General features: G+C 44.6%; 1 pseudogene; it reads right to left on the reverse strand.

Moving 5' to 3' along the window:
• Positions 1-9677: 9677 nt before the first annotated feature.
• On the reverse strand, positions 9678-14455 carry LOC123396954 (annotated as a pseudogene).
• Positions 14456-21336: the final 6881 nt, after the last annotated feature.

Here is a 21336-nt window from a genome sequence, read left to right on the forward strand (position 1 = left end):
CAATATCAGCAAATTGCATAGCATCTTCATCTTCGCAGTCCACAACTGCTTCCTAACCTCCTTTTCATGAATCTTTAGGAACAAGACCATGATTTTGGCCACCCGGACCTTCTCAGCCTCATCAAGTGCATCTGCTCCATCACCTGAAACGAAACAAAATAAATACATAAGTGACATCTAGTACTCACACATTTATACAAAATTATCTAGATGCCTCAGTCAAACCTATGACACAGTAATATCCCTAATCTGCATTAAACCCTCCAGGGATTCATTCACTATATTTTGTCGACGCCTTCCATGGAGGCCTGACAAACAAGATGAATCAAAGACGAAAACTGCAGCAGCCGCTGCTCCACCCGACAGGCCTTCCTACTCATATTATTTCTACAAAACAGCCCCATAGCATGCGCTTTTCATGTGCATTGTGCACTTTTAAATGCGTGCCAGGTCATTTTAATATATATTTTAGTAAGAAAAAATCCTGCTTAGGCCTAGCAGGCCGTGCCAATGACACACTGCTTAAATTTCCTTACTCTACTGGAGGCCACGGCTGCATCTGATTACTTACTTCCTGCAAATTAAGCCTGAATCTGAAACACCACCTTAATACTCCCTCCGTCCCAAAATAAGTGTCTCAACTTTGTACTAGTTCTAGTACAAAGTTGTATTAAGCTTGAGACACTTATTTTGGGATGGAGGGAGTATATATGAATCGCTGCGCTGCTGCATCCATACAAAAAAGCTATACAATTGCAAACGGCAATCAGAAAATGTACCAATCCCAGAGAATAGCAATTTCCATGTTTGCTCACAAGCTTAACATACCGAGGCCCTAAACCTAACCCTGCCCTCCACAGGCCACCGGGCGCCACAGACATGGTGGAACACGAATATGGTACGCGTGAGGCACTTCATAGCGTAGGTATTCAGGAGTGGAGTACTTCTTAAAATTTACCACGAGCAGTAGCACAAATAACAAATGAGACACCAAAGGGGCTCCAGGACGGATATAAATCGGTGCAAGCCCACAGTTAGTGACAACATCTTGTATCAAGGCATGTAATGCATCAGGTACGAACAGGATAAGGCATTTGAGTATTCCTTGGTAGTTACAGGGAAATCCATTTCCGAGAATAGCTATCTGCTGTCAGTAAACAGTTCCCGACTTGACCAACTCAATAAAATCGTCCAATCTTATTTGGTACGATGCCAAATAAGTTTCCTTAAACACACTGTTTAAGCTGATTACTTCATGTAAACTGAACATGAATCTGAAACATCTGCTTAATAGTAGTATATATGAATAACTCTCCAATTCCCAACGACAATGAGAAAATATACCAATCCCAGAGAATAGCAATTTTCATGTTCACTGATTCACTCGCAAGCTTAACATAACGAGGCCCTAAACCTAACCCTCCCCTTCGCAGCCCTCCGGGAGCCACGGACATGGTGGAACACGCAAGATGGCATGCCCCAGGCGCTGCCGCGCTGACAATCGCGATTCCAAACAAAATAGCGCAGATATTTGTGGGTGGAGTACTTCTCAAAACTTACCACCACCAGTAGAATTTCCAGTCGCATTCGGCGAGCCCCAGCCTCCGCGCACTTGGCGAGACCCGGCCTCCGCGCCGCTGCTCCCGCGGCCTGCGTATGATCCCGCAGGTTAGAAGCTCCTGTTTAAGCACAAATAGCCGCCTAGAACCTCTAGATCCTCTGCGCTCTTACCGAACAAGGAGGTACGACGGCCGACGCGCACGGCGGCCAGCGAGGGCCGCGTCGCGGCGAAGCGAGAGGGGGGAGGGAGGCGGCGGAGAGGCGCAGCTGGGGCGGCATTGCGGCGCAGGGGTCCGGGGGCGTGGATCGCACGGACTCGACCGAAGCGTGGCTGCACAGGCGTCCCCATCGCGCCCGCGGGAAGGGCGAGCTCGCCGCCGGTGGCCATGCCGCCCGTGGTGACGACACGACACGAGACGAGACGCAAGTCTGACGGCCGAAGCGTGGTGGTGGACTCAGACTAGTGGCGATGTGTGTGTGCGTGTGTCTTGTGCAACGCCTATCGGGCTCTCCGAACCCTATTATGGCCCGTGGCACGGTACCGCAAGACAATTATTCTGGGGACGCGAGGCGCAAATGACACGAGCAACGAAACATGTGCCGGCCCATTAGGAGCCGAACCGCTAGGTAGCCTCAGGCTAGAAAAAGCCTGCGGAACGGTTTTGCGAAAGTTCGGGCTCGTTCAGGGAACCTTCTATTGATTTGTTTTCCACAGGTTTTCGAAAAGTATCATTTTGAGCTCAAGCTCATTTGTGCTCCGATGAATACTAAATTCGAAGAAAATACAAAATAATAACAAAATTCTGAAATCTCATAAAAGTTCACAATGTTTGCAAAATTTCATCATGAGATCGCATTCGTTGAAGGCATGGCAAAAAAATCAGAGTTCTGAAATGCTTTCGAAAGTATCATTTTCAGAGCATCGTTTTAATTTTTTTGTCACCCCTTCCTCGAATGTGATTTCATGATGAAAACTTGCAAGCATTTAGAATATCTATCAAAGTTCAGCACAAAAAAAATCATTTTCCCTGATTTTACTATTCACTAGGAAGACGGCGGCAGCAAACTCACCGTCCACCAGGAAGACGTCGGCGGCGCTCAACTCCAGTTCGACAAGAAAGACAGCTGCGGGTCGTGGGATGTGGGTGGGAGTCGTGGGTGGGGGTTGACTACGTGCGTGAATGGTGTTTTTCCAATTTTCATTGGTGTTTTTTTGACGGGTCAGTAGCGAGTGAGGGAGGGATCGTAGGTGGGGGAAGAGGTTGAACCATCACGACAGACGGCAGATCCCCCTTTCATAATAGAGATATGGGTTCATTTGAGCTCGAGCTCAAATACTCCACGTCACAGGTTTTCATTTTTTTTGATTTTTATTTTTCTCATTTTTAAAATTCTTGGAGAGTTTTCAAAAATTGACATTAACATTTTTAACTTTGTGACCATTTACGAATTCTCGAAAGTGTTTGAATTCGTGAATATTTTTGAATATTGCAATTATTATGTGAATTCATGAAGTTTTTCAATTTTATAAATTTTATTTGAAGTTACAAACTTTATTTCAATTCATGAAAATTCTGAATTTCATGAATATTTTTTGAATTCATGAACTTTTTGGAATTTTGTGAACATCCTTTAAATTCTTCAAACTCGAGAGGAACAAGATTTTCACAGGTAAGATGTCAAACAAGAAAAAGTTCTTAATTAGATGAGGTAATCAGCAATGCATTGCCACGGAGATATATATATCACTCAAACGATATATATGCCACCCACACCACGCGAAGATGATGGGCTTAGCCGCATCGAGTCCCCCGAACCATACGCCGTGCCGCCCTTGTGGACATAACGGTCGCTAAGGTCGCCAAAGAAGACAGGGCCACCGTCGTGATTTTCGTCTCCATCGCATGCACCTGGTGTCCACGGTCGCCGATCTGCAGCAGCCGGAGATCCCTTCGATTGGGTATAAAAAGCCCGCGCCGCCACCCGCTGCGCGAGGATATGAAGGCCCGCCGCCGCTGTTAGCCGCGCAGGCTTAGCTTTGTCTCCGACGGCGGCGAGGGACAGAGGTGGAGGGGTGGGGCGGCGACGGCAAAGATCTGATCGCTTGATACTCTCATGGTCTATGGAATTATGCAAACACTAAGTTTCTACGTGTTGTAAAACCATTAACTTGCGACAGAATGTATATCATAGCATAACGTCAATTGGGTCAATTCAACACAAATGTTCTTCTAACAATGTGTTCACAAAATTGTCGGTATAGTCTTGCCCATGATGAGGAAAACGTGGCTGTCATGTAACATTTGAGCTAGTCTTAGAGGCACAACTAGGAATGCATTTATGGTTTGTTATTCCACTCGTGCATATGGGTTTCCCTATGAGACTTTATGGATATACAAACTCAAGGACCATTGCAGTTATAGCACGAACTATAAACTTAATCACGAACTTGTATGTAAATAATAACTATTATTATTTCCTCAAGGGCACATCTCCTACAAGTTCATCTTCATACGCATCATTCATATTAGCATCATGACCATAATCATAGCAAGCATCAAATTCGTTAAAACGAGATATTGCAGACGAATCCAACAGATCATAGCAATCATCAACATACAAATCATCCTCCGATAACCATGGAGGAAAATTAAACAATGTAAGAGTTGAAGAGTTACTCTCATTAGAAGGTGGGCATGAATGATAAATCTGCTCTTCTTCACTTTGTTCTTCACTATCTTTTTCATCTAATGAGCTCACAATTTCAGCAATTCCTTATTCCATAGACTCATGCAAAATATTAGTATATTGTAGGCCAGCAAATATTCTCTTAATAAGTTGATTAATGTGAGTATTATATTCATGGTTTTCATAGCAATATTTAAGTATGACAAGATTTTCATATTTGTAAAGGGCATCATCACACTTTTCATATTTTTCAAGCAAAGAAGCAATTCCGTAAGCACCCTTGAAAGCAACAAATTCTTCTACTTTTTAATATCATACTATTCATAAACACCATTATCATAAGAGGAAAAGCTTTCATTATCATTAAATTCACATTGGAATGATAGATGTAGAGCCTCTGTCATAGAGCTACAAGTAGAATCATACATCAAACACATATTGCAAGCATACCAATGTAACATATTTATCTGATCACATAAGTGTTCTCCATTTTTAGTCAAGCGGTAACCCCCAAAGTATTCACATTGATACAAAGTGTATTCCATTATTATGTTGAAAAAGGATTTATTAGAACTGTCAAATAAATATTCAATGTTAAACACATAACCAACATTGAGGGTTTTAGGAGACTCCCCATCTCCGTGAGTAGCAAGCACAACTTTTTTTTGGATGTTTCGTGTTTCATATCCATAACTAAAGTTAGAGAGCATAGAAAATAAAATTTACTTAGTGATAAAGCCAACAATTGAACACGAGAACCTTCACACCATGCAATTGCTCCGCAACGGCACCGGAAAAGGTCTTAACCCATAAGTGTAGGATATCAGTTGTATCATTTTTAATAAGTAAGAGTGTCAAACCCAGCGAGGAGCTAAAGGTAGAATTAATATTCTTTCAAATTCTATCAACCACCGATAGAACTATACGAACACTTAATGTTGCTTTATCCAGAAATAAGAAATAAAACTATCTTGCCCGGTGAAGTTTTCTCGGATGCTCAAAATTCCAAATGAAAAAAAAGAAGTTTTTTTCCAAAAAAAAGAAAAAATAATTTTATTTAAAAATATTAGGTTGTTTTCATTGAAATTCACTATTATTGTTATTTATTAGGTTTATTTTAATAATTGTTTGTAATTCAAAGAATTAAATCATGTGACATGACATCAAGACCTAGGTTGTTTAGGATTGATAGCTTACTATTGTCAGGAAAACAACAAGTGCAGACTTGACAACCAGGAGCGATAGAACCAGAAAGTTAAGCGTGTTCGGGCTGAAGCAGTGAGAGGATGGGTGACCGGCCGGAAAGTTGGACGATTTGGAATGAGTGATCCACGCTAGAGCAGTGAGGATGGGTGACCGGCCGGAAAGTTAGACGATTTGGAATGAGTGATCCACGCTAGAGCAGTGAGGATGGGTGACCGGCCGGAAAGTTAGACGATTTGGAATGAGTGATCCACGCTAGAGCAGTGAGGATGGGTGATTAGAGATTAAATTGTTAAATAATTCGAAGATTTGAAAATTGGAATAAAACATAAAAAATATTCAAAGATAAAAATTTAAAAAAATCTACCCTTTGGGTTGAAACAAACAAAATAAACAAACGGATCCTTTAGTCTCGCTCTCAGCCCCGCCACGTGGAGGGCCATTAGCCCCGGTTCGGCATTAGTCCCGGATGATTATTCCCGGTTCCTGAACCGGGACTAATAGCCTAAACGAACCGGGGCTAAAGGCCCTTTTTCTACTAGTGCACGCATCATCAGCTTTATTTTTTTTATTACGACCACGTTGGTATTTTTTTTACTACAACTTTATTTTTGTTGCGACCATGAACGAAAATTGCTTCATTATGAACGAAATTTGTTGCATCAAGAGAATTTTGCTGCATGAGGATCTAACGATGCGGCCCGCGTGCAGCTGGCTGATCGACAAGCTGGCGCAGAGCACTGCCCTTCCTTTTTACCCCTCCAAGTCCAACCGGGATCGGATGGAGTGGAGTTGCTCATATATAGCAGTTCCAAGACAAATACGATATCGGTCAGGATTCGTGACGTACTGTACTTCATATCCGGATTGATCCGGAATTTTCCGGATACGCGAGGACTGTATCGATCAGGTTTGAGGACGAAAGCGTCTGTATATATAACTGTTGACCCCAACGCTAGCTAGGGCAGTTCGCAAGCAACGTCGGCGAAACAAAACAACCACCGATCGATCCGTACGCGACGCGAACCACCCTGCTCAACACCACCTATCCATAATGGCGTGCTCCAGCTTGTCCCACGGCGTGGCTCTCGTCGCTAAGGCCCTCCGGACTGTCGTACGCGATGGTCCGCCTCTCGGCCCTCCGGACTGCTCCTTCCCTGACGATGGTGAGCACTGCCGCTCGCAATCCTTGTTATATCTATGTAGAATAATGTATAGGCACCCCTCAAAAAAACTAGCTATATGCGTATAGCTCAACTGCTCAAGTCAAAAAAAAACCATGTAGATCTTCGTTGGAGATCTTGACTAGACTTGACTCTGACCGGTCTCGTGCAGGTGCAGCGCTGCGCCGGTGGGTACGGCAGTAACACCGCCGTTCCTCGCAGGGCGCCGTCAATCGACCACGACAAGTGCATCCGCTTCACGAGGGATGATCCATATGACGACGCGGTGGCCGGTGCTGCTGCTGCTGGACGCGGTGGCCGGTGCGTTCCGGCCCCTCCTGGACAACCTGAAGCATCTGCGCTCCGTCCGGACCGTCTTCGACGTGGAGGACTACCACGTCGGCATGCCTTTCGGTATACACGCACATGTGATGGTTACTCATTATTTACTGCAAGGCAAGGTGATTAACACTGGTGTGCAGGAGCCATCCTGGCGTGCTTGGCACTGTGGCAGATGTGGAAGATGGATCCCTCGACGTGCCTGGACTTCCTGCTCGCCTACGCCTTCTACAAGCTCAGCGTCCTCGCGGCGGATGTCCGGAAACAGGGCTTTTGCAATGACCTAATCACCCGGGTCCAATTCGGTTAGTCCTAGTCCTCGTTGCCATCTGCTAGCTCTTATATTGATGACAACTGTTCCCTCTGTATCAGTTTTTTGACGACACTATCAAAGTGAGTGAGAACTTGACGTTCCTCTAAACTGAACTGAACTTTTTATGATGAACCAAATTCAAATCGTTAATTTCCTTTCCTTTCCCTACTGGAAACCATGTCGTGCATTAACTCAATTAGATCTTATCAAAACTATGTCCGACACTAATAAAAAAAGGACAACGCTACGCGTTCACCGGCGGATTATTTCCAATGATCCGTCACCTTCACAGCCGTTTGATTTAATGCATCCAGCCGATCTCATCCAGCCGATCCGCACGCGGGGCTTTGGCCTAATTCCTGAAACGATGCTCGAGTTTCTCAAACAATCGCTTTATTGCAGGGTTTTTTTCTCCGCGCGCGCTTCGGCTGGGTACCCGGTAATTCCGAAAGAACGCTCGAGTTTCTGAAACAATCGCTTTGTTGCAGTTTTTTTTTCTTCGCGCGCGCTTCGGCTGGACACTCGGTAATTCCTGAAACAACGCTCGAGTTTCCGAAACAATCGTTTTGTTGCAGTTTTTTCTTTACGCATGTTTTGGCTTTTTCTTCGTTTTTATGTTTTGCAACGTGTGTATTGTTGCGGAGGAAAAATTTACAACACAGGTAAAGTTACAGAAAAAAAACACATGTCGTACAGAGGAGCCGACGGATCGCTCGTGTGCGATCCATCGGCTGAACGTAAACTTTTCCCATAAAAAATGATATGTGTCTTATCAAAACTATACTCCCTCCTTGCCAAATATAATATGTGTTTTAATATTTTAATATAGACTACATATTGATTAAAAAAGTGAACAGACACACTAACACATGTCTATATACATCTGGTTCACAAAACCTAGTTCAAAAACCATATGTAGACAAGGAGGAAACAAAATAAACATAAGAGGAATTGAACTTTGTATGGTCCTCTGCCCTTTTCTTCTCGTATCTATAAAGTTCACATGCACTTCTCCTCCATGGTTCAAAAAAAACACAAAGAAATGACTAAATAATTCATGAAAGCCTAGAACTTGTCCAACATGATCTTCAACTTCTCATAGGACATGAAAGGACGACTATAATCTCCAACTCATTGTTGGTGATGGTCTAGAACGTAATTAGTACAGCAGTGCCAACCTCATGTCATGTCTCGTGAGGAACTTCTTCCATCTTTGCTTGAAGAATATGCGACACTCGAGTGAGGTGTCATACTCTGTCCTCCTGAAGCTTTCCTTGTCCAACCACTCTCGCCAGCCCGTGCGCTTCGGGGTGTCCAAACAAAAGGCAAGTTCTTTTGGAATTTTTTGTGTGCCCCATAATGTACACACAAGATGTGTGAGAACCCCAGTTAGAAAACCGTGGAAAAACAAAAGGACCAACTGAGGAAATAGTGAAAACATATATACCATTATATGTACTTCGGTGTTAGTCCTAGTGAAGCGGTGTATGAAGGATGTCCATGTGACTCATGGGGGAGCGGCAATAGGTTGCGCAAATTAGCTATGGCATAATGACAATTAGCTAAGTGAACTATGTATGAAAAAAATACAAGACTAAATGGGGAAAAGACACATCAAATTTGTCCCAACAAAGGACCAACAAATTTGTCCCAACAAAGGACCAGCTACTCGGCAAACCAAGTTTCAAAAATAACAAAAATAATTGAGAACTCTGGAAGTTTCAGCTATAATATACCGATTAATGGACAGAGTATAGCAACACAAAAAATGAAATGCAAGTTCTAAGATAGGTAAAGAGCGGAGAGGAGGTATCTAGCTCCAAGCATAAAACTCAGTGACAAATTCCTACATGTATCCATCTAGTTTGAAACACCCTACTCTGAATTTCCATCAGAGCAAGAGTTCCCACATGTATCCATCTAGTTTGAAACACCCTACTCTGAATTTCCATCAGAGCAAGAGCACCGCTATGTTTTCGCAAATATCTTCTCAAGCTAAAATTTACCCCTTAGAAAGCAGCAAGTAGCCAGTGGAAACACATCATAGCTGATCAACAAACAGGTCATTTTGTCTACTAATACATTCAAGTGTCAGTCGAATGGCAAAATGACAATACAACGGATGACAAGACTGGTAAATAAATAGTCATTTCTCTTAGTTCCTTTACACGGTTGTGGACGCACCAATTTAGGGACTACCTTGTCATTGTCTGCAGACGCGCCACGGCGTATAAGATGCCTAATTTGACAAGTCCAGTTGTAGATGCTCTTAGATTTTATCTTAATATGGATGGGAGGGACTAGTAGATATATTATGGATTGTACAAATAGAATTTATACGCACATATATTACATATCACGAAAGTTATCACAAAAGTTTCGAAACCGGCTCCAATACTTTATAACCGTATCTAAGAGTCTCGTAGCCAGTCTATAGAATCATCATATGGAGAGATATAGCCAGGATACCACATAATTATATACATTTCTTGAATCCCACCTCTGGTTTTCAGCAAATTAACAAAATAAATCAGACCACGCCTTCCATACTTCTTCACACCAGCAACATCAAATAGGAATGCACAGATGTAGAGGAGGAAAACCGGCATTCTATGTCATGAAACAACATTCAGTTAGTGCTTGAAGGAAGTATCTCCAAAAGAAATGCATAAAAAGGATAATTGTGTTGTTTCATAATCAAATCAAGCCCAATCTATGAAAGTGTTTTGATGGTACTGCAGATTTCATATTAACCAATAAAGGTTGGATACAAAATTTAGATGCTTACACAAAGTTATGGCTCAGGAATCTATGTTCTACACAGAGTTCCACCAAGTCTTGGCAGACTACTGAAATCTGATTACAAACATCTATATATCTTGTATAGCTATAAGATACATAAGAAGACATATAGAACAGTCAGATCCTCTGGTGGGAGGATTGTACTTATGTTGACAGCCCTAAATAACACTAAATATATATCATATGTTCGTATCAAAGCTCCAATATTAGGTCACGAAGTTAATGATAAGCTTGACAAAAATTTGAGCAGACACATACAATTTAGACCAACAATGTTGAATGGCAGCCCAATGACAGAATGAGATGGCATTACACGTTGAAAGAAAGCATTCAACAGTTTGTGGTTTGCACATTTGTACTCTCTACATGCAGTGCAATGAGAGTTTAAGGATACTTCATGCATTCTTCGACAAACAGAATTATGAACTGCATTCTCAAGCGGTGAGAGAATGTGCCGATTGAAGATTTCCTTACCTACTGGATGTGAAGCAAAGTTATCAGTGTTCAAGTGCCCATGGAAACATTGTATTATCTTGTTTTAGGCCATTTTTGCTAGGCTAATTGCACACACATGATGTGTTGCTTAATGCTTGTGACTATATGCAGTTTGAATACCTTTGTCAACCTATTATTAGTGTAAGACAACCACAACCCTTAACACAACAAAGTTAAACTTGGGCAGAAGAACAAAGTGACATACAAAAAACAAAATCTAGTAAGGCCAAGAAAAATTGTTCCATCTTTCTCTTCCATCACTCATGTTGAATGTAAGCCTTACTGTTCACATTTTGGATATGAATTTAACATCACGAGTGTATATTTGACATTTGTTCTAGTTCGTTCCTAGTACCCATAATTTTCTAGGGCTATAACGTTTCCCTACTGATCTCATTTTCAACACAAGGTTCTTGTGGACACCAAAAAACATTAGCTGCCACTATGCTTGACCGTTGACCTATAGATCTAAAATATAACTCCTATGATGTTGTAGTGTTGATATATCAGCTTGACAAGCTATCTTAGTTCTAAAATGTAAAAAGTGAAAAGGAATACATAAAAACAGAATTGTGTGATGTACAAATTGGAGGATAAGTTGTCATTCAAGAATTTGTAATTCAATGTTAGAAAGGGTTATTTAAAACATGCAAGCGATGACTCTAAACAAAACTGATGCACCTGACTACTAAATGATTTAGCAGTTAGACAATGCATACTGACCTAATAGCATCCAGGAGGACATAGTTTTTCTTGATATCCTTCAAAACCATGATAAGTATGGTACCTACATTGAAAAGGTGATGCAATAAATGTCCACAAATATGGCTAAGTGGAACTACTGCAAAAAGAAATAAGACTGGACCATAAAAATTAAAGTAGAATGACTTGCGATTCACAAAAGGTGACATCAGGTTATAAATACATACAAATGTAAATATAGTTAGAGTTAATGCTAAACAAGCTATTTGAGGTTGCTAAAGCCCCTGGTGATTTAAAAAATGAACACATCCATGTTGTCACTGATCAGTCACTTGTGAAATGTATATTAACAGTTCAGTTCATACTCCCTCCGTTCCTAAATATAAGTCTTCTAAGAGATTTCATTAGGAGTCTACATACGAAACAAAATGAGTGAATCTACACTCTAAAGTATGTCTATATACATCCGTATGTAGTCTATTAGTGGAATCTCTAGAAAGACTTATATTTAGGAACGGAGGGAGTACTTCATAGTAATTTCTCACAACTTCATAAAGTCAGGAGTCTTGCAGTGGGTATATGGCATTTTGGGCAGGTGACGGTGACCCAGACAACTACAGTGTATGCATTATAAATATGTTAATTCAATCCCGAAACGACTATTGTTTTGAATTAAGCTGATAACTTTTAGTTAAGTTACATAAGAGTAATGAGTCAAAGATACAGTCCAGGCTTCATCACAGTATCTGTTTGGAGCACAAAGTATTGTTCACTCTACACATTTGTGAACAAGATTTTGTGCTCCAATAAGATAATGTGTTAGTATTATTGTTTATTCATACGGATATTTCATACTCTTCTCCTGCACTAAAAAAATACAAAAAGTAGGAGCATCTCTAACCCATCCGCAATAAATCCTTAACTCCCAAAAAACTGCCACTATGGGAGTTAGCACACTCTAACCCATCCGCAATACTTCTCTTAGCTCCCTAAAAATTTCAGAAGCTCTAAAGAAATCATTAACTCCCAATACTTCTACCTCTGTGTGTGTGGGGGGGTGGGTGGGGGAAGGAAGTTTCCTTCCTCAACCCCCCACCTTCTGCCGATGACATCTCCACAGGCTAAGCCACCCCCGTGGGCCGTGTCCCGGCCCACTCCGGCCACACCACCACCTATCTCCTGTGCCTACCACACCTTCCCCGAGGGTCCCAGCAACCACTTCCCCCGCTGTCATCGCCTCCAAAATCGCGTCACGGTCTCCAGCGTCATCGAGGTCGGGAATTGGTATGTCCCCCCCCCCCCCCGCTGCCACAGCGGTATTTCTAGTGATCCCCGCCGGCCGCCACGCCCTCCTGCTGGAGATGCACGGAATGTATTTGACAAAAGGGTCAAAAGGCTTCTTCTTTTTCTTCCTTCCCTTTTTTTCTGCAATTATGTAGAAATATAGTTCAAATTTGGTTTTTGTATGCAATGTTAGGAGAGAATTGTCCAAAAAAATATTGGGAGTTAAGCTTAGGGAATGGGTTAGATATAAGCAATATTGGGAGTTATGGGGTTTGGGGAGTTGGGGATGGGTTAGAACTTAGAAATGATCTAAAATACTCCCTCCATTTTCTTTTACTCCTCATATAAGATGGGAGTACTAGTTTTCTATACAATCTGCTCCATTATCTATGCTACTCTGTGCATCATATAATCCCTTTTGATGTGTTTAACTGAAAATAACAATTTCAAAAATAAAGAAATACCAAATTTCAGTCGGGTGATCAAGCTGTTTGACTTGTGGCGTTTATGCAAGTCTGATGATACAACACTGAGTTTATAGAATAAGTAGGCAAGCATGACATCAACAAAAATGGAAGGAACCGTCTTCCACAGTTGGTAACAGCCAACACATCCAAGAAATGCACCTGCAAATAGACATAATCCATATAGTGTGAGTAACTCAACAGTTTAAACAATGAACATATAACAGAGTCATTCAACTGAAACTCAAACGCACCAAAGACCATGCCGATTTGATAGTCCTTAAGGTCGTATGGGCGGCGGAGCGAGCAGATCTCAGCTATGTTGCGCAGCAGGGGGCGGAACATGTCAACCATCTCCGCCTTCAACGCCTCCCATGCGTCGTCCCCTTTGTTTTTAATGACAGGCTGATCCTCCATGTCAGAAGGGGGACCAAGGGAGCAACGCTGCAGAAGAAGTGGCATAAAGTTCATACGCCCGAATACACTATGGAATTAGGGAACTGGGATACCCAGAAGAAAGTACTCCCGCTGTAAAGATATATAAGAGCGCTTAGATCACTACTTTACGGACGGAGTAGTACTTACCACTACCGACGGCCATGAAGCACCGATCCGGTGGGGACGGGAGCATGGTGAGAAGGAAACCCTGTGTGTAAGCTCCCTGGCCCCGGTGCCCGCGGCAAGAACGGTCCCGCGGCCATTTCCACTCCGAGCTGCCGCTATTCTCTAGGACGTCAGGTGGGCGCCGGCGCCGGCGCCGCCACAGCGGACAGCCAATATCGGAACCGGGGGTGCGGGTGGGGGTGGGGGGCTGGCGGCGCTGGGTTTCAGGGCGCGTTGGTACACTTCTTGGAGAGATCTAGGGTAGGCATCCAGTATTGCTAATATAAACTAGTGGGAATGGCGATGGAGACCACCGCTGGGTTTCAGACCATTCGTTCGCCGTTGGATCGGAAGGAGCACATGTGTTGGATCTGCTACGGTGCTACTTTTTTTTTTGAGCAACAGCTACGGTGCTACCTAGTCTTTTTTTTTGAAAGACCGGTGCTACCTAGTCCAGTCGAGAGATAGGGGGGCAAAGCTATGCGCCCGCGCGTCGGCCCATTTTTTTTTTTTGATAGATCTGTTCGGATCCGTTCGATTTGCACGTGTGCACTCGTAAGATTTCTTCCCTTTTCTTTTTTTTCTTCCGCATCCCATCTTCAACCTTCTGCATGGAAGAAAGGGAGAGGAAGGAGGGTGCCATCCTCGTGCACGCCGACCGCCTCGCCTCGCCTCATCTTCTTTCATTGTCGGTCGTCCTTGATCGTCGTTCCTCTTCGTCGGTAGCGGCCCTCGTCGCCGGTTGCCGCATACATTTCTCGTCGACTCCATGCATATAACCGCGTGCACCCCTTATGGCACCTCTGGTGCGACAATGGCAACTCGTCGACGAGCTCCATGGTTGTAGCACCCCGATGTGTCGTCGTCGTCTTGCCATCAAAGCTCGTTGTACGGGTTTGTGTGAGCGATCGCCAAGAGCAAATTATGTTCATGTATGTGGCAGAAAAAACACCAGCCGTAGCAAAAAAAAGCACGACTGTTGCAGCATTTCATCTCATTGTCGTCGCTGGGCGCGATTCCGTCATGATGGATGTAGCCAATCTCTCGCCGGTAGTAGCAAAAAAGAACAACAGTTGCAGCAATTCATCTCAACATTCTCACCGGTCCCATCTCCGCCATGATGCATATAGCAAAGTCCCTCGTCGGTAGTAGCAACTCTGAAGACGGTTGCAATGAAAAAAGGCATCGTTGTAGTAGGTCGCAGCTCTGTCGTGACAGATGTAGGAAAATTCGTCGTCGACAGTAACAAAATTTGACGAGGGTTGCAGCAAAAGACTCTGTCGTCTTCAGCAAAGTTCTTTTCGTTGGTTGTAGCCTTTTTATTTTGTAGTGGTAGAATGAAACATCTCTATTTTGTCGATCGAAGCTTTTTTAAACTACGGTTGAAGCTTTTATATGAATGGTTGTAGCTTTTTTCAATACACAATGTTCGGTTCAAACTTTTTATGTCGCAGGTTGGAGCTTTCCAATCAAACGGTTGTAGCTTTTTGGATCGTTAGTTGCAACATCAAGGAAGGAGCAAAAAATGCTTCCATGTTCGTTTTGGGAGGACATGGTTGCAGCGGTGAGGGAGAAGATAGCGTCGCCGAGCTTGTAGCATCTGTGATGGGTTGTTTCAGCATGTGTGCGGCTGCTCGCAGATGGCATATCCATGGCAGCTTCCAACTCCGGCTCACCGGGGCGGAGGAAACTTGTGGCAGGGGCGCAACAAAATAAGTGGGTGAGGGCCCCAAGGTTGGAGGTAGGGACCTACTATTGGGGAACGTTGCATGAGAAACAAAAAATTTCCTATGCACACGAAGACCTATCATGGTGATGTTCATCTACGAGAGGGAGATTGGATCCACATCCCCTTGTAGATCGCTAAGTGGGAAGCGTTAAGAAACGCGGTTGATGTAGTGGTACAGCTTCGTGATTCAAATCACCGTCGTCCCACGATCCGCCCCGATCTAGCACCGAACGGACGACACCTCTGCGTTCAGCACATGTACAGCTCGATGACGATCTCCGCCTTCTTGATCCAGCAAGAGAGACGGGGAAGTAGATGAGTTCTCCGGCAGAGTGATGGCGCGCGGGTGATGGTGATGATCCATTCCTGCAGGGCTCCGCCCGAGCTCCGCAGAAATCCGATCTAAAGCAAAAACTACGTGGTATAGGTTTGAGTTGCACGTGGCAAAGTTGTGTCTCAAAAGGCCTAAAACCACCAATATATATAGGAGGAGGGGAGGGGCTAGCCTTGGGGCTCAAGGGAGCCCCAAGGGCGCCGGCCGAGAGGAGGAGGTGGACTCCCACCCCAATTCGGTTTGGGGAAGGAGGAGTCCACTCCTTCCTTCCCACCTCCATCTTTGCTTTTTCTTCTTCTTTTCCTTTGGTTTTTCTTCTTATGGCGCCATAGCCCACTTGGGTTGGCCTCACCAGCCCACTAAGGGCTGGTGCGCCACCCTAGTGTTATTGGGCTCACTCCCGGGTGGGTGCCCCCCCCAGTGAATACCCGGATCCCATTCGTCACTCCCGGTACACTGCCGGTAATGCCCGAAATCTTTCCGGTGACAAAATGAAACCATCCTATATATCAATCTTCGTTTCCGGACCATTTCGAAAACCCTCGTGACGTTCGTGATCTCATACGGGACTCCGAACAACCTTCGGTCACCAACACATATAACTCAACTATACTAAAACGTCACCGAACCATAAGTGTGCAGACCCTGCGGGTTCGACAACTATGCAGACATGACCCGAGACACTCCTCGGTCAATATCCAATAGCGGGACCTGGATGTCCATATTGGATCCTACATATTCTACGAAGATCTTATCGGTTGAACCTGTGTGCCAAGGATTCATATAATCCCATATAACATTCCCTTTGTCCTTCTGTATGTTACTTGCCCGAGATTTGATCGTCGGTATCTCTATACCTATTTCAATCTCGTTACCGGCAAGTCTCTTTACTCGTTCCGTAATACAAGATCCCGTGACTAACACTTGAGTCACATTGCTTGCAAGGCTTATTTGTGATGTTGTATTACCGAGTGGGCCCCGAGATACCTCTCTGTCATATGGAGTGACAAATCCAAATCTTGATCCATGCTAACTCAACGGACACATTCGGAGATACCTGTAGAGCACCTTTATAGTCACCCAATAACGTTGTGACTGTTAGATAAAACGAGATCAGCAAGACACGAGAGACACGAATTTTTAGTGGAAACCCTTGCGGGAGAAAACCACGGACGCACGAAGGCGCAATCACTATGAGGGTGGAGTATTACAAGCACGAGACGACATGCCGTCTTTAGGTGCGACTACATGAAGTATATATGAGGGGCAATACATAAGAGTCCTTGGAGAGTCCTTGGAGGACAAGTAAACGAGTTGTACTCGTACGCGTCGGTACCAACGCAAAGGCCCACACCATTTGTACTACGTCTAGTCCAACGTAGAATTTGGATCACAATTTAACAATCTCCACCTTGAGCCAAATTCCCTCTAGTAGTCAAAGAAAGTGAATAACTCCATCCAAATCAGCATAAACACCTTGTGCATCAAAAAGTCCAAAGGACTAGTGAGAAATACCAACTAAGCCTGAGGAAAGCTCAAACTTATTGGTAGGAACTGGCTTTGTCGTCATATCAGCAGGATTATCATGTGTACTTATCTTGCATACCTTCAAATCACCTTTAGCAACAACATCTCGAACATAGTGAAATCTGACATCAATGTGTTTTGTTCTCTCATGATACATTGGATTCTTTATGAGATATATAACACTTTGTCTGACAGAAAATACGGTAGGGCAAGATGAATCTCCACAAAGCTCTGTGTATAAACCTCTCAACCAGATAGCTTCTTTGCATGCCTCAGAAATAGCCATATACTCGGCATCAGTAGTGGAACAAGCTACAATAGACTGCAAAGTTGCTCTCCAACTCACAGCACAACTACCAATGGTGAAAACATAACCTGTGAGTGATCTTCTCTTATCCAAATCACCAGCAAAATCAGAATCAACAAAACCAATAAGTCCATCTCCAGTATTCCCAAACTATAAATAAGCATTAGAAGTACCTTGTAGGTGAAAGGATCGATATGGTTGGCTAGAGGGGGGGGTGAATAGACAACGACCACTTTTTAATTAATCTTAGCAAGTTAAGGTAAACACTATACGGGTTCACAAATAATATGACAATGAGGTGAACCCTATAGAAGCTAACAACGAGAGATATTAAGACTACTAAGATATAGTCACAAGCATAAGCAAGTACAAAGTAAAGGATAGAGATAACCACAAGTGGAACCGATGGAGACGAGGATGTGTTACCGAAGTTCCTTCCCTTTGACAGGAAGTACGTCTCCGTTGGAGCGGTGTGGAGGCACAATGCTCCCCAAAAAGCCACTAAGGCCACCGTATTCTCCTCACGCCCTCGCACGATGCAAGGTACCGTGATTCCACTATAGGTGCCCTTGAAGGCGGCGACCGAACCTTTACAAACAAGGTTGGGGCAACTCCACACAAAGCTTGGAGGCTCCCAACTAAACCACGAAGCTTCACCACAATGGAATATGGCTTCGAGGTGACCTCAACCGTCTAGGATGCTCAAACACCCAAGAGTAACAAGATCCGCAAGGGATTGGTGGGGGAATCAACTTTTCTCTTGGTGGAAGTATGGATCTAGGCCTTCTCAACCAATCCCTAAAGAATCAACAAGTTTGATTGGCTAGGGAGAGAGATCGGGCACTTTTGAGCTTGTGGAGCAACAATGGAGCTTAGAGAGGTAAGAGATAGGGTTCCTCAGCTAGAAGAACCCTTTATATAGTGGGGGGAAAATTTAGACCGTTTTCCCACTCTCTGCCCGAGTTCCAGCGGTACTACCGCTGCCTAGCGGTACTACCGCTGGGCCTCCAGCGGTACTACCGCTGACACCAGCGGTACTATCGCTGGCCGCTTGGTAGTGCACAAGCACTACTACCGCAGGGAAAGTCTTCGTAAAAGGGTCCGTCCACGAACTACCGCTAGGTAGGTGGAACAAAGCACCTGGAGCGGTACTACCGCTGACCAGGGGCGGTACTACCGCCAGCAAGCGGTACTACCGCTAGCTGCAGCGGTACCACCGCTGGCTGCAGCGGTACTACCGCCATCAGTCAAGCGGTACTACCGCTGGGGACCATTTTGCAGAGATACTCAAAACGAATAGGCGAGGGCCGCTCCAAAGATAAGGAAAGGGAGAATGTGAAGTGTGCGTGTGTAAAGATAGATTCCACCCAAACCTTTCCACTACGGATCCCCTCTTAATAGTACGGCTTTCCTATGACTCAAATAAAGAGAATCGTAGAGAGCGTCGTGCTTCCGTTCTAGGAGAGAGGAGACGTGTCGTCTTGTGCCGTTGACGTGTGTTATCTGAAACCTTGACACACACGGTTAGTCCTGTACGGTACTGTCATCAATCACCAAAATTACTTAGGCATAAACTATGCCCCAACAATCTCCCCCTTTTTGGTGGATTGATGACAATACCGGATTTGCACAGAGAATAATATGAGAACAAAAAGATAGAGATATAGGACAATACGGGGCATATGACTCACAACATATGATGGAAATAAATCTCACATAGGATCATGTCTCACAAAAGATAGCAAACGAGAATCAAACCAAGTTCGAAGAAAACCATACGAAATAAAGCAAAGCAATGCAAAGTTCGAAAATGAAAGCAAATCCTAGACTCTCTCCCCCTTTGGCACAAGACACCAAAAAGGGGCACACCTAATACCACAGGTAACTACTCCTCGTCTTCAGGATCACCAAACTCGTCTGTCCCCTCCTGGTCGGTCTGCTCCTCCTCTTCCGCCTCATCGCCAGACCACTGGTACCCCTGAGCCTGCATCCAAGTGGCCTCAGGAGTGATGTCGTCCTCTGAGCCGCTAGAGATGTCCACATCCAAGGTCCTGAGAACACGCTTATGCCTCTGGCGGCTCTGCTTCTGAGCCACGTGTGTCTGGTACTGACCCTTGGCCTGCATACAGAAAAGTGTCTTCATCTTGTCCTATAGTTTGATAGCCCAAGATGGCATGGCAGACGAGCGGGACCGGGAGGCGGTTCCTCTGTCAGCAGCAGTCTCTGTATCAGTATCCATGTGTTGAGAGGATGTAGATGGGTTGGCCCACTTGTCCTTGACGCGAAGCCTGATCGGGTCATGCACAATGTAATCAGACTGGGCGTAGAGCAGCTCCTCCGGAAAAGCCTCTTGCCACTTATGGCTAATGTATGCGAACAGGTATGGCCCGTAGATAGGAACCTTACGCATGATGATGCAGTTCCAGAGCTCTGTGAACATCACATCAGAAATATCCAGCTGAGCAGACTCCTGAGACATAGCCTCCTCACAAAGTAACAGCATCTCAGCCAAGGAGCCATGGACCTCATCGAAGTTACCACTCCGAGGGAAGAGGGTGTTGCGAAAGATCCGATGCATGATGCCCAGGTGCTTGGGAAGCACCCCCTTCCTCAGATACAGTGTCTGCAGTCTGTCCTTTGCGGGGGCCCTATCGGTGGGGGCTGCAGCATGAGGACGCAGCCCAAGAGGAGTGTCAGCACCCTGGAAGTCAATGTGAAGGAATTGCATGAACTCAGTCCAGGAACCGGTCATCTTCTTTGACCCAGTCATCCACACCATGGAACGCTGTTCATCAGGAGAGAAATGGACTGTGACATAAAACTGAGCAACTGCAGTGGGATCAAAGTACGTCTTGAAGGTGATGATGTCTTTGATGCCCAGTTTGTCAACCAGAGAGAGGGCATCACCAAAGTAGTCCATGTTCCGCTGAAGATGTGCCAGATCAATCCACTGAACAGAGAGATAGTTCTTCTTGAAATGAGCAATAACATCCCGATAGATCCTGCACTTGTCCCTTGCCCAGACATGGTCAACACCATCAATCACATCCCTCTCCTTGAGATAGTGGTTCTTGGTGCGAAATTGCAGAAAGTCCTTGGGGGACATTGTTCGGACATTTACCCTCTTATCCTTGTGAGCGACCTTCTTGAAGGACTTCTTCTTGGGAGGCAGACCAGACGTGGCAGACCCCTCGGGCGCCTCTTGGTTGCGATACTGTTTGGACTGCGTGTCCCGTGGGGGGTTCGAACGGCGAGAAGAGCCACCTGTGACACAGACCACATAGAGAAAAAGAGGCAACAAGAAGAGTCAAGGCAATGAATCTTGAAAACGCAGAAAAAGTAAACACGCATTGCTAAGCACAAAACACACACAAAAAATACACCGTGAATGCTTCTGGCGGTAGTACCGCCACCCCTGGCGGTAGTACCGCTGGGGCCTAGCGGTAGTACCACTAGCCCTGGCGGTAGTACCGCTGGGGGTCATAGCGGTAGTACCGCTACCCCCTGGCGGTAGTACCGCTGGGGTCCTAGCGGTAGTACCCCAGCCCGTAGATACCACTTCACATACTCTCTAAATCACATACTCTAGCGGTATACTTAGCGGTATGTGTTCACTTTAAGAGCTTTCACATACTCTTAGAAGAAGAAATCAAGAAGGAGGAGAAGGAGGAGGAGGAGAAGGACTAGAAGGCCCTTGGCCTTCTCCTCCTCCTCCTCCTCCTTCTCCTTCTTCTCTTCTTCTTCTTCTTCTTCTTCTTTCTTTTCATTTTTCCTATTTCTTATCTCTTCTCCTCTTGTTGGAGCTAAATTACCTAATTATGTC

Source organism: Hordeum vulgare, chromosome 5H, assembly GCF_904849725.1.
Source record: "Hordeum vulgare subsp. vulgare chromosome 5H, MorexV3_pseudomolecules_assembly, whole genome shotgun sequence".
NCBI lineage: Eukaryota > Viridiplantae > Streptophyta > Magnoliopsida > Poales > Poaceae > Hordeum > Hordeum vulgare.